General features: G+C 38.2%; 1 protein-coding gene across 8 annotated transcripts in view; it reads left to right on the forward strand.

The window, feature by feature from the left end:
* The first annotated feature begins 3,593 nt into the window (after nt 1-3,593).
* The window catches only part of LRRC4C (leucine rich repeat containing 4C), a 505,807-nt gene continuing 494,216 nt past the window's right edge, over nt 3,594-15,184 (forward strand). For all 8 annotated transcript variants that reach the window (XM_020583648.2, XM_020583649.2, XM_010408178.4 and 5 more), the window contains exon 1: nt 3,594-4,227. The gene's annotated coding sequence lies outside the window, so the exon portion shown is untranslated. The remainder of the gene's footprint in view (nt 4,228-15,184) is intronic.

The following is a 15,184-nucleotide window of genomic DNA, read 5'->3' on the forward strand; positions in this document are numbered from 1 at the left end:
CTAAGCAAAGTGGTGGATGAGAAACTGGTGTATATTTTCTTCTGATGATTGTCACCAGGGTGCTCATCGTGGGTAGTATGCGCTCCAGCAGCTGAAACTCTTCAAACTTCATCAGCCAGAGGTGTCTGGTCATACTGGCTGACAGCCTCAGCCTGTCTACAGGAGCCTCTTGGGTCATTGTTCACCCCTGCTATGGTCTTGCTAATGCTTTCTCGGTGTGGAAATCATACTCATAAATATGACTATTACTTCATAAATAAACTGAAAATTAAGAGGAAACAAGGGAACTGGTTGCAAATAGCATATGGAATTTGGGGTTCACTAAATCAAATTATGTCAATATAATAAAAAAAGTGAAACATTGCAAAAATATTTGAGGGACTTTTGGAGGTTTCTTGTGTGGGAGCATGTGTGCTGGGTCAGTACTTTCTCTGCTGAGGTCTTTGCTGAGCAATAAGCTTGTGTGCTTCACTTGTGCTGAATTTCTGAAGTTTTCAGAGGAGTGATATTGATATCAACTGACAGGTCATCAAATTCAGCTGAATGAGGTGAGGGCCAGAGTGAGAGGGAGCTGAAGTCAAGTTTCTTTTTTTTTTTTTTCCCTCCCCCCTTGGGAGGTGGGATGGGGGGAGTGATATATCTGCCTGGTTTATATTGCACTGTAAACTGTCTTTGTTTTAACCATAATGTGGGAACGTGAACAAAGATGCTTGTAAGACTGTAGTAATCAGGGGAGTGATGAGATTGCCAAAGTGCAGCCTGTTTTGGAGAAAACACCAAATTCAAAAAGCAAAAATCCCTGGAAGTGCAAAGAATATTTTTTCCTTTTGATTAATATTAAAGTAATTAGCAGGCAGTATGGTTTTAAAAATCACATAAAGGCAGGTGAGGTAGGACAAAAGTCCTTGCCTGTGCCTTTGGGATTATGAAGAAGAATATTTGGAAAATACCAACAGTAACTTATGCTTGCACAACATTTAATCTTTCTTCCCCCTCCCCCCCCCTTCTTTAACATGTATTGTGTCATGGAAATGGAAATTAGAATGCAAGTCAGTTTAATTACTTTTGCTGTTGTTCTAGTCCCATGGATTGTAAATATTAGATTTATGAATAGATTTAATTAGCTTTGGAGTCTCTTTTTTTTTAATATACTCAAGCAATTTTGGCTGCACCTAGAAAAAGGTCATGGAAAAAGCTGTCCACAGTGGACTTTGGTCTAGACAGGAGGTCTTCTTTATAAAAACTTAGCTGACTAGTTAGAACTATAAATGTTATATCACTGATGAAGTTGTTAATCTGAGAGTAGCAAAATAACTTATGCCACTGTCTTAGAAAGCAGAACATGCCATTAGCTTCATCAGTATGTGCTCTGGGATGATATGTTCTCAAAGTAGAAAGTGACAATGTAGTACTATACTCTTGGGGCATGCCCATGGGATTTTGGTCACTGCATGAGGTGGAAAAGGTTAGTGACAAGAGTGTTTGACTGAACAGAGCAAAGTCAATATAAAGGGCAGGTAAAGGCATCAGGGCTTCTCAGCATGAGGAAATAAGTCCAGGCTGCTTATGACAGAAGACTATGAATCTGTGAGTGTCATACTAAAGCGTGCAGAGCATTCCTGTCTCTGACTTTGCAACTCCTTGTGGCACAGATAATTAAAGGCTGGCACAGTGTACTTGGGAAATACCACTATTTGCTTCCCTTGATCTGATGGTTGCCTGTGACAGTGACCAACACAGGCAAAACTTTGGCTAGATGGATGTTCAGTCCAAACTACTGTGGCTACTTGTGTTCCTATGTGGATAAGCATGTTTCTATTTGTGGATGAGTGAGAACCCTCTCTAAGATCCACAAGTGAAGAAAACAGCAACATAAGATGTCATGCAGTGTTTGAGAATAGGATGGAGGGTGAAGAAAGGATAATGTAGAGAAGCAAAATAATTGCAGTAAAGAAAACAGTTACCATTTACAAACTCTCCTATTGGTTCAGTGGACTTTTATATAAATAAATCGTTTTAGATTTAAATTATACAGCAATTTTAGCCGAAAAAGTGAACAAAAGCCCAAGTGGCAATGTGTGATTTGTGAAACAGTGCAGGTGTTCCATCTTCTGAAACTGCATCCTACATTTCTCTTTCAAGATACCACACCCTCCTTCTCATGCTGTGTGGCTTCGCAAGTTCACTGGCTGTTAAAACTGCGGGGTTTACTTAACAGTAGAAGAGTTTTACTCCATGTCAGTATTAAATATTGTGGCCACAGTACTTATGGACAGTGCCATGGTACGTTGCAGTCCTTTGTGCTACAGTAGCAGTAACAACTGCCAGGGTCAGTGCATCCAGGCTTCCTTGACAGCTATCCTATGGTTGGTGTATCTAAAACTCCCCAAAGCATTCCCACCGTGTTCAGTCACAGTTTGGTTGCTGAAACTTGTGGTGGTAGCTCTTTCTGTGATATGAAGCACCAGATTCATTTAATGTAGCTCATTCTTTAGGGAGCTCTGTCAAGTGTATCTGGTTGCTCAGACCTATGAACTGGCTCCTTAACAGCCCCACATAGTTATAATTTACTGTAGTAATCCCAGAACTGCTTCTGAGAAATGGTTTATTTTTGCTTTCATGTTTTTGAAGGAGTCTCAGTCTTCAGTCTCCTGAAGGAGTCTGAAGTGTCATCTGCTGCAAAAAGCTGAAATTATGGATGACAAGTGAGACAGCAGCGTTTGCATCCTGAACCTGATGCAGAGGATCTGAATTACCTGTGGGAAACCAAAGGCAATATGACTGTTTTCATATTTTATGAGTGAATTACAGCTAGGACTTGCACTTACCACAGCAGAACACTCAGGTTCATGAACCAGTGCAGGTCAGCTATTTAGGTGATACATGGAAAATCTGTTTTGGCTCTTGGACTGAGAACTCTAAACTCATTTCATAAGTGAAAGGTTTTGGCAGAGCAATTCTCAGTAAAGGAGGGAATTTCAGGCACCTTCATAAATGCAGTGCTGGATGTCTGCCTCCACTGACATTCTAATTTTTTCTTTTCCTGCCAGAAATCTTTTCTTTTCTAAAAATATTTACTTGACTCTGCATATTGCTGCCTAATCTAAAGATGGATAATATAGTGCTGATTTTAAAATCCCAACTGGTACAGGACATAAGAATGACTTTTAAAACATTGCTAAAATGATCCCTTTGGAACAATTTTTTAAAGTGATTATGCTCTTTTGGGTATAGTGTGGTTTCTACACTACCAACCCCCCCCACTCCCTCTCCCTATAACCACTGCTGCTGTCCTAATCTTCTAGACCATTTAGTACCCTCCTCTTATCCTAAGTAAAATACAACTGCTGGCTCTGATATTCATTAGGTGATAATCCAGATTAATTCAGACTTTGATGTAGAAACAAGTCCTATTTCAGCTGCCAAGAAATCCAGATTGCCCCATGGAAAATGCACACACACATGCACGTACATACACACACACACGCAATATGTAGAATGCCTTAAAGAAACTGTAGCTAACCACCTTATTAGTATTCCTCCCTCCTCTGTGTTTCACTTGCAGCAACAGAGGGCTGAGCAAAATGCAGTAGAACAGGGACAGAGACAGAGCTGGCAATCATCTCGGTGCAGGCTGCTGAATGTAGGGGGTGGGGGGGATGCAGCAAAGCAAGATTAATAACCTTGCCATAATCCTGTGCACCCTGGAAGGAGATACCTCCGGTGACTGAGCTGTTCTTGTCTTGATTAATTGGACTGAGTGAATGAGTGGCTGGCAATCCACCTGGTTTGGAGGCGACCCCCTGGTTTTCTGCTCTCTGAATCCTCTACCCATCTGGGAAGGTAACAGTGAGACATACCATCTGCAGCACACACAGCAGCTATTGGAGGCTACTACTGACAGTTTGCACTACAGTTTTTTGGTGAGCAAGAAGCCAGGTATATTGTACAGTAGGATATTTTTGTGCTCAAGCTACCGAATTTCACAATCTGGTCCTTCAGCAGCCCCCTACGCTCCCTTTCCAATTGCCTTTGAGTTCTGGGCTTACTTTTGGCATGGACTCCTGGACGCATTTTGCTGGGGATGGAAGAGCAGTAAATGGAACCTCTGAAAACTAATTGTTTTTCTTGTGTGTGACTCGAGAAAGAAAAAAGCTAAAAGAATTAAATCCACTTGGAGGAATTTAAATTTCTTTGTGAGAAGTTTATAGAGGGACTGTTCTAAAGGTAAGTCCAGGGGATTGTCTACCCCTTCGGTTTCCTTGTTTGTTTCCTGCTTGCTTGCTTAAAGTAGGGAAAAAAGGCTAAAACATTGGTACTGGGTGCATACGGAGTGTGGTGTTTGTAAAGTCTGTGCTTGTAATTTGCATCCCCTTTTTACTTCCTTTTCTGGTTTTTTTTTTTTTTTCCTCCTTCTCCTGCCATTTGCACAGTAAAGATGCTTGCAAAATAATAATCTATAGGGCTTCTGGAAAATGTTAGTTAAATAGCACTATAAAGCTCCTTGTATTTCAAAGATAGTAGAATTTCTAGGACGAGAAATCTTTTAATTAAACAAGCTAAAATATTTGGAAAGTATCTAGAATGGACAAGAAATGTAGTTTATACAGTATCTTCAGTAGAAGCCTCCATATTTTCATAAATCTTGTCTAGTTTTTTTCTCTGCATTTCAGTCAGCTCTGGAATGATGAATATGTAAGTACAAAGCTGTTTCTGCTGCCAAAGGAGAAGGTAGCAGAATAGAAATTTGTGGATTTGTGCATCCACTTATATGAAGTTCATCTGTTTGCTTCTACTTAACCTTTTGAATGCTGCTTTCATTTTTTTGGTTTTTTTTTGGCTACAGAATTTATACAATGTGTAGGACCTAACAGTAATAACTCTTATGGTATAAAGTGCCAATCACAAATGGGGTCTTGTGGGCCATTAATTTTTGGTATGGGGGTGCTATTAAGCGCTCAGGTGAACAAAGTAAATGCCTCATCCAGCATGGCTCATGGCACTACAGAATTTCTGGAGATCTATCAGTTGTATTGCTCTGGTGCTACTCAGTATTTCAACCTGGCACTTTTCCTCCCCCTGCACCCCCTTCCACCAGTGCAGTTTCTACTGTAACAGTATGACTGTTGTAGCCTTTCCTATCGTTCTGTTAAATAATAGAAATAAAATACCATGGCACTGCAATAGAATCAGAGGTCTTGTAGTTGAGCCTTTTTTTTTTTTTTTTATTGCTGCACTTTTAGTACTTAGCATTCCCAAGGAGGCAAACAAACCATCTGTAAATACATTTCAAAGATGCTTCGTTCTCCGAGTGCAATTGCTAGGTACTCATGCCTTTTCAATTATATGAATATGAATGACTAATATGGAAGAATATGGTATCTCTTTGAAATACTGCATAGCTGGACACATAGTGTAAATAGACAAGGATCAAAATATAGTTCTACTGAATAACCAGATGCTGAGGGGCTTCTATAAGTATGTATACATATGTAATGTATGCAAAGAAAAGGGGAATTACATCAGATTTGTAAATACAAGGACACATCAAATAGGGTGATCTATTTGGTACAAAGAAGTATAATGACCCTTCTTGTAACAGATCCTGTGTTGTAAAGCTAAAAACTTAATGAAAAGGCTCTGCTTCAGAGTAATCAAATCACTTTATATTATTGCATCCTGTCAGTCAGTCCCTCTATTTCCCACTGGTTTTGCATAACAGCTTTAAAGATGGATTAAGGAAGAAAGGAGAACTGGTTATAGGTGTGTTTCCCCTCATTTTCTGGAAGTGATGCTTCTGTATTGCATGTGCATTTACTGTATATGATTATGACAAACAGATCTCTTTCTGGGCAGGATGCAGTTTGCCATAGTTTTCCCTCATTGTACTTTCCTCAAGCCCTGATTGCATGTAGCACAGCAATCTTATTTCACCAGGCAATGAGCTATGTTCTCTTTTAACTATGGGGAACAGTCTCTGTGTAATGAGGGCTAAAAAAAAAAGTGTGTGTGAGAAGAAATGAAGAAATGACAACTGATGATTTTTAGAGCTTTACCCTGATTTTAGAATTGAAGTATAGAATGAGACTATCAAAGCAGAGATGTTGACTGGATGAAAGCAGGGGACAAATGTTCTGTCTGGAGATGAAACTTTCATGTTCCAGTGAAAAAAAACAACACATTTTTCTTCACTTCCATTTCTATGTATTCTGATGTATGGAATATAAATTTAGTAGTGTTGCCTTAAACTGAGTGGAAGAGCAGTCACCTGTATGCTGGAAAAGAAGCATGTCATCACTCTTTATGGTGTCTAGCTGTTACTAATCATCTGTTTTTTCATGTAGTCATGTTTTTTCGTTATCTTCTTATATTGCAGACTAAAGCAAATGGTGGTTATTTGGTATTTTAACAGGCTCACTAAAGAGGAAACCTTGTGCTTCTCTTCTCGTGTTCCCCCAGTTGTGTTGGTTTAGTAGGTTTTCATTAGAACTTTCCTGGGATTTTGATTCAGATTTCTTAATTATACTGTCACACTTGCTATTTTGGGGTTTTTTTTTGCATCTCTTATATATTATATGGTATGTAACGTAACATGTTATCACAGGATCAATTTTGTTTTTTAATACCATTGTTATTCTAATGGTAAGAATGGAAATGAATAATACTCAGTTAGCAGGTTTTATGTGGGAACAGACTTTAGCACCAGTTGGACTGTGTGGGGGGTTTTTGTTTTTTAAAAAACCCAAACCAGTAGTTAATCTGTAAAAAGAATATTAAGTGTTTCATTTTAGTGACCCTTAGAATTTCAATTGCATCTCATAATGTAATGCCCCATATAGCTTCAGTCTCACCTAATGTGTAAAATCCATTCTACTCTGTGCTCTTTGGCTGCTTGTGTGAGCTCAATCCACTATCCACAAGATGCTTTGTGCATCTTGCTGGAATATGACAGGAAGGCCTGCTTGGGTCCTGCAGTAAGTGTGTCATAGGTAAAGTGTCTCAGTAGGAATATGGGTACAATGAGATTCTCATGAGCTGAATTGTCTAAACGTTGTTTGAAGAATAAGTGGAAGATAACTGAAATTTCTTTTTCACTTAGTTCCAGTTAATTGAGCAGCTTCCTTTTCTTGTTGCTGAAGTCAGCCAACCAGGCACTAACCTTCTCCAGCACATGTTTCTGTGTTTCTAAGACCCAGGGTACTTTACACATGAATTCTTTCTTCTGAAACAAGCTGGGCTGACAACTGGTAAGGCAATCTTGAAGCAGTGCAGTGGAATAGAAGTAAGGGGGGACTGGGAAAGAGGAGATGTACCAGCAATTCCAGGACTTAAACCAAAAGAACAAGCTCCGTGGGATGGCAGAATACGTCATTTTGATTGCTGACTCATTGTGTTGGTCTGCAATATTATCTTACACTAATGTGGTGACACTGGCCTGGTTTTGAAATAAGGAAGCAGGAAAGAGTAGTTTATCAGGAACACATTGCTTACAAACATGTACCACTTTGACAAATGGTCTGATCACTGGAAATTCATGCAGGTGGACTTAAGGTTCTTAACTCTTTAAAAGAATTAATAGTAAGTAAAATTTACTTTTTGCCACTTAAAGGAAAATGAAATTACAAAAATACATTCTTTGAAATGACAAGTTAGGTGAATGAAGTAAATTGCATTCCCCCCTCTCTTTCTGGATTACTCGCCTTCCCATTTCTTTTCATTCTGTGTCAAAAGATAAAGTTTAGGAGTGAAGGAGGCTCCAAATTCCTGTTCCTGGGCTAACAAGCAAACGTGGTAGATAATATGCTGCTTAAGAGTCTTGAATCTAAACCCAGTTAACTTTAATTTCTAAAACCAATTTCAGTATTCCTAGTTGGAAGTGTGAAAGTGGAGTTTGTTTGGGAGATTTGCTTAATTTCTTAGCTTGTCGAAAAGACAGTTAATTGGGTTGTTTAGGGAAGACACCAATTGTGGTGCTACTTATTATTTGGCTTTTCACAGATTGAGGTAGCTAGGAAGGCATCCTTTAATAGTAAGAGTTCCTTATATTTTTATCAAGTTAGTGCAGAAGTTCATGTACTTTTGAGTTGTATAAGAAAAATTTTAAAAATGGGAGAATATGTTTATTTAGATATTGTAGCTTTCAGGAGTGGTCCAAAAGAGTAGTGTTGAGAGCATGGTATATGTATAGGTGGGTATCTGCCCCTATCTAGAGGCTGTTACTTTTCAGATTGCTAAAATAGTGGTGGTGAAATTTGCAAAGTTAAGATCAAATGACCCAGTGGTATGCTGAGTTTTCTACAGCCATTTCATATTGCTAAGCAGGAAACTTAGTGTTTTGGTGTTCTCAGAATCTGCAAGATGCTGCCATGTAAGAGCTCTTGCTGCCAAACTTAGAGTGGTTACATAAGGTAGAATCCTATTGATCCTGGGGGAGGGTGGTGGGCAGAGATTTCTTCAGAAACTGGAGACTTTCTTTCTCAGAACAGATACTGCAGAGGCAGAACTGTAGCAAGAAATCTAGGTCTCTTCCCAGTGTGTATTGAAGCTTTTTGCACAGACAATCATTTTGTCATTTGCCAAAATTTCTTTACTCTACTGGCCATCAGTGGTAAGTATTCTTGGTGCCTTGCAGAGGCTAACAGGTGTAAAACAAAAGCATGCTTAAATGAAGCTCATAACTGAAGACATGAAGGGTTTCTCTTCCTGCATTTTTTGCATATCTTTGAACTTGCAACCCTTGGCCAACAGCATTTTCCATAACCTCTATGGTAATTTTAGATGTTGTTTAGGTAGGTTAAATTTATGTCAAGGAATCATGAAGTCCACCATATACTAGTAACTACAGAATAAGTTCCAGTCCTGTTGTTTGTCCTGTTTACAAGAGTAAGAACAGACTTTTATCAGTCTGTTTAGCTTCTCTGAAACAGCTGATTTGGTGTGAAGGAAAGATGGCAAGTGAGGTGGGAGGGTAGTAACTCTTTTTTTGGAAATGTTTGCTTAATTTCATTTAACTTCCTGTGGGAGCAATAGAGGGCCTCCCCTTTCTCTTGTTTAGTTGTAGGAGAAAATGTGCAACACGGGGCCATCAAGAAGTGGGTATACTTTTTGTAGAATCTTGGCTTGCTTTTTCAAATATCCCAACCAGTATATGAACTTTACTGTATTTTCCGGTGTCCCAGCAATAAACTGGCAAATGAGAAAGAAAAGCAATGCTTCTATACTAGAAGTGGTGCACCACTAGCTTATTAAACACATTAAAGACATCATTTTGGTATAATTATGTAAACAAAGGGATGGCACTTCTTTGTCTGTGTGATTTCTCCCTCACCACTTATTGTTCATCAGTTAAGCATTGTTGAAAGCATCAGTAGTAGCTTCTAGCTGAAGAGACAAAGCAAAGGTGAGTGTTCTGAGGGTTAGGTCTTTTTCCAAAGGCTTCATGTTAGGGCTGCATTTTTTTCAACCTATTTTTCATTTTCTCTGCAGCCACTCGTGATAACTCTGCATTTCATGCAAATCTATAAATCTTCACTATACCTTTGGTTATTTCAGGAAGAAAATTATGCACTTTGAAATTAAATGATCTACCTACTTAAAACCTGCAGGAGTACCTGCCTTCTGGAAAGCAGAAAGTTCAATAGGAAAAACTGGAGAGAAAAGGGTGGAATAAGGTGAACTCAGAGATTACCCCAAAGGAAAAAACTGTTTTCTATTCTTGCAAGAGTACAAATAGGAATTGCATTGTTCAGATTGCATGTGGAAGAAAGTTTCATTTTGCATGGAAAGGGTAGTTTGGCAGTTTGGCTGGGAGAAAATGGGTTGTAGAGTGTTCTTTTAAGCATCTCAAGCATATGCTTCAGAAATAAGTCAAGTCTCAAGTTTCCATTTTTATTTTGAATAAGGTTAATAACAGGAGTGGCATTATGAAAACTCCATAAGGGATTTGGAACTCTCTTGAAAAAAGCTTTGAAAAGTTAAGGCTTGGATTGTCTAGGAAATCTGAAATACAGTTCCTTAAATAAAGGAATATATATTAAGTAAAAATAAAACAAGTCAGGACAGAACTTTGTGGAAGTACTGCTCCACTAAAGACTCTTCAGTTATTGTATTTAAATTAGGTTGTAAATATGAAAGTCATGTTCTTTATCTGTTCAGCTATGCAATCATTCTTCTCATTAACTAAAAATAGTTAATGTTAGGATCAGTTGAATTCAGAAAGCCTGAAGCAAACTGAGGCATGCAGAAGAGGTAATTTACTATGTAGGTATGCAAGAGCCTAAGTAGCCAGAAATAGGTTCAAATCAAGTGATACATTGAACATTTGTATCATGTAATAGAACTGAATGGGTAGGTATTTTCATTACTGGAAAAGAAAATGTTATGATTTCTGGAGATCATGAACTAGATCTCAGAATATTTGACAATGGCAGTTTTTATGTAATCAGGCATATCTTCCATGAAAAATATAAGCCAAAATTGTGTAACTTTTGACCATCTTCAGCAACTCAAAAATTATGAATAGATTTATATTATCAGCTCTAGAATACGCAGAGGGATTTGGCTAAGTTAATGTATGGCTGGATTAATGTAACCTGTGCCATCAGGAAGTAAACAGTTTTCTTTCTCCTCTTCATGTTTCATATCACACCAGTTCCACATGGTTTTTTGCCTCCGAAATTGCGGTGGGTGCTTGCAGTGGAGTGGGCTGTGTAGGGTAGCATTGCTCAGAGGCACTTCTTGTTTTCCTGTGACCTGCAGGAGAGTGTCTGTGCTCTTTACTGGAGAGCAAAGTGGCCTCGGGGAGCAAGGATTGCCCTGGTCCTCCTTGGCTCTGTCCTGCCCTGCAACTACCATGTGATTTAGATGAGTGGTAAGGCAGAAAGAGTATAGCCTGACTTGTGAGCTTTCCTTTTCCTCCTTTGTCATTGATATTCAAGGCTTGCTGCAGTAACCCGATGCCCTCCTTTTACAAAAGTCACAACCCTTTCAGACCACAAAAGATCCCCTCAGACTGGGATTCCCTTGACGATCAGCTTTATAGTTTAAGCAGCTTTATGAAATACGTACAACAGTGACAGTTGAGAGAGGTAACTAGGAGACTTCTTGTATTATAAATACTTAGCTTGGGAGTGTGTGCTTAAGGGTCTTAAGATGCCTAAAAGAGTCTCTTAATCTGCCTTAATTCTTGTTATTATATTCTTTTTCTGAAGTAGGCGGAGATGCAAAATCTTTCTTTTAATTTACATGAATAGAGAAATTCCACACCTGTCTCATTGAACATTATAATTTTATGTGATATTTTATGACTTATATGTTCTACTAGACATGCTTACAGAATGTAGAAAGGCAGGAAAATCTTTGTAAATTGTCTGTCCAAAAAACGTATATTTATGTAATGTAATTTCCTATTTGAAATCAAAGCTTTTTTGAATTATGAAGATTTCAATGATTTTTCCATCTGGAATGTAATGGAAGATTCTGAGGTCTAGGAGTGGAGAAGATCAGCTTACTTCAACATCTCTTATCTCTGTGACATAAACCTACTTCTTGGTCTTGGAATGAGCCAACTTGAATGTTTGTTGGTGTCAGCAGGAAACAAGCTTCCCCAAAATCACCCTTCTCTTTATGCTTTTGGATATGGGAGGGTAAATTGTAGGAGAATGAAGGAGAATATAGGAAACCATACAAAGTCATGGCCTTGAGGATACAGAGGAAGTAGAGATGGATACAGTTACTGCTCTGATATTCATAAATGATTACTTTGCTGGTAGAAATGAATTTTGTTTTTATTAAGGGAGGAGAGAAGTCATGACTTGACAAAATGTGCTTTCTAAATCTATGAATATTTGGAAAAATAGCATTCATTTCTAAATGTAACATGAGTAATTATTTCCTAAGGTTATTTTGTCCTAGTTTTAATATCTATTATACAATGAGAGTGGTCTCCTTTTTTAAGCAGAAACCATGCCTGAGCTTTTAACACTTAAATTCTTTTACTTCTGAATGTTGCTGATAATTCTTTCTTTCCATATTGTTTAACTCTAATTGGTGTACTAGAAGGCTGCTTTCATGATCTTGTCCAGGCCCTTGGGCAATGCAAATGAGTAGGTACTTCCAATAAGGATATCAGTTTATGAGAATAAACATTTGATCTCCAGTTGTTCTACAAATTGTAGTCTAAATAGTACTTTTCAAATGTAGGTGCATTTCTGAAGTCACTTCAGTGCTTAATTATTTAAGCCTAGCGGTGAGCACTACAAGAAGCAGTGGAGAAAAGGTCACTGGAGCAAGAAGAGCTTGTCTTCTACAAAAGGCCTTGATGTTCCATTTGATTTTAGTAGGATAACACAGACACTAGAAAACATTAAGAATTTAAGGTTACATGGGTTTTTTACCATTGTTAGTAATAGGACTGGAAATTGCCTTTTGTTAGTGTAATACTGTTTGAATTTTTAATATTACAAAGCTAAAGAAATGTTTTAATTGTTTCCTTTTCTAAAACAAATCATGAACATGCTCCTACACTAAAAATGTTTTGAGCAAGACTACTAGTGTAATACTATGGCATTTTGGTTTTTCTTTTAACATCACATCTTAAAGGCTGCTACTTGAGCTGTTGATTTTTTTTTTTCCAGTTCTCTAGAGCCTCAATTTCATTTTTGATTTGATGTTATTATTGAGAAGGAGTTGATGTGTGGGTGATATGAGATGAAACTAATGTGTTTTGTCCTTGCTTTCATCCCAGATTGGAAGTCTGTTGAATTCTGTTGTTTTAGTAGACAAAAGAAAATAATACACCTAATCAGTTGTCTCATTATACACGATCTATCCATTAGACATGATAATCCCCAATAATACTGGAAATATGCACTGCCTTTAAATCTAGAGTAGTGCTCTGGCCCTTTTGGAGGGAGCAGGCTTTTTTCCTCTGCTTGTTGACATTAACAAAGTCCAGGTAGGTATGGTCAAAAAGAATAGTCTTATACTTGATGTACTATAGGCGTATGCAGCTACTTTGTGATCTGTCTTACTTGCTTTTGCTTTCTCTGTGACCAGTTTTCCTGTAAAGAGTGTATAGATTTATGTACTGTATAGACTACTAAAACTGTTATTGAGCTATATGCATTATACTGGTAAATTGTTCCCCCAGTGCATGGCTGCTACCCCTCAGGACAAAAATGAGAAGCTTCCCTGCCACCACCTTGTGTACTTCTGACACTTGTGCTTTTTCTGAATAACTTGCTTTCTCTGTATTACAGTAACAAATATCTTTAATGGCATTTCATTATACATATGATGCCCCAAGTTTCATAAAATGAGGAAATGCTTTTACTGGCTTGGGCTTTCAATTTCTACTTTCAGGCACTCAGCAAGCAGTAATTTTTTTGAATTTGTTGTTGAATGGCTGTTAAAATGCAGTTGTTTTGTGAGATAAAGCAATACTTCCCTTTAGAGATCATACTATTTAAATTGGCAGAACTGGAACAAAATGGGATGCCCAGCCAATGCATTATCGTAAGGATCAAGGCTATGGTTCAGATATTTGGTCTTTTGCTACCTGTGACCTTTAAAGATAAAATTATTCTATTTAAGCTGCTGCTCCCCAGGCAGGAGTGAGGATCAGTACACTAGTGTTACCTTGTTACTGCCTTTTGCATTACCGTCATTGGCTAAATAGGTTTAAAGCTGCACTGCAGTAGTGTAGGACAGATGGAGAAAGGGATCACCCTGGAGATGCCTGCATCTGAACTACCTGCAACAAGCTCTAACTAGAACTTATGCAACTGCTATTCATATTGGATGAGGGCAATAAAAGTGGATCACCATGTCAGGATAGTGGGCAGCTTTTGTGTCATTAGCAAGGTTAGTTTTGGCTTTGTTTGTAAATACTGCCATTGTTAATTCATTCTTGTGCTTTGCTTGCCCTTTGCCGGTAAGGATGGACATGAAATATGCAAGCAACTTCTGACTCATTCTCTTTCACACCGGCTCAAGAATAACTTGAGAAGTATTAAGCACGAGTTGAGTCACTAAATCAACCATGAAGTTCTGACTTGCTGTATTGGAGGCTGTGTCTTGCTTTCCATTGTTTTGCATAGCTCCTGCTCACAGTGGGTGTGAAGATCCAGCCACAGTCTGTAGAGCAGCTTATGCTCATACATCGTGTTACAAACCTTGCTCTGGAATTGCAGAGGTTGAAGGTTGGTTGTTTCCCCCAAGGGTAGAAACAACAAAGTAGGACTATGAGATCAGTTTGAATAATAGAGATGAATATTACAAAACCCATACAGGTGTTGAGCTGCTTTAATTGCTTTGTAGCTGCATAGGGAAACTTGAGGACAGATATAGCTCTGAGGACACTGACTGCTAGAACCCAGAAGAGCTGGACCTTGCAGCAGCTCTGGGACTTAGAGACCCTACAGCAGTCCAGCCAGCTGATCCCAGCAAAGGCTCTGATTGCAGTGTTTGGTAGAATAACACCTGTAGCAAGAGTTTTAACAAAGTTAAGATTATGGTGCCTTGAAGCTTAGTCACAAATTTAGAGGAATCTCTGCTCCCTGAAGATGATCCATATGGCATTTAATGAATATGATGATTATAGGCTTCCATCAAAAAGTAATATGACTGTGATTACGCTTAAATTTACGAACTATAATAAAACATTAATGCAACGTATTCCTGTTGCACTTGTTGAATTATCCCATAGCATTTAAGGTTTGGGTTGTTACTTTCTATTGAACTTGATTGGAGGATCCAAAAATAGAAAATTATTAATAAAAAGCAGACTTTCACCCTTACCCACCTTGGTATGTATTTCTTTACAGAGCAAGTATATTTAAGTTTAGGCTTTTATTTACTGTGGAAGCACAGAACAGCACTGTAACATTTGACTCCTTCTCATCTGTTGTGGTACAGAAGATTTGTTTAAAATGGTTCATAAAGATGGTGGCTTTGAGTTCTGGTTTTGGAAATTAATGCATTAAGAACTTGCAAGTTCATAAGAGGTGATGAAACTATGTGGGGTTTAACGTTTTCCATTCTTGGATATGACAGAGACAAAATTTGAACAATGTTTACATTTATTAGTATGTATGTATAGTCTTACCCTAGAAAGCTTAAAAATAATTTAAAATTCCAAATCTGAACAAGAAAAAGCACTGAGTCCTTTGAGACAGTCCCTACC

This window comes from Corvus cornix, chromosome 5, assembly GCF_000738735.6.
Source record: "Corvus cornix cornix isolate S_Up_H32 chromosome 5, ASM73873v5, whole genome shotgun sequence".
Classification (NCBI taxonomy): Eukaryota; Metazoa; Chordata; class Aves; order Passeriformes; family Corvidae; genus Corvus; species Corvus cornix.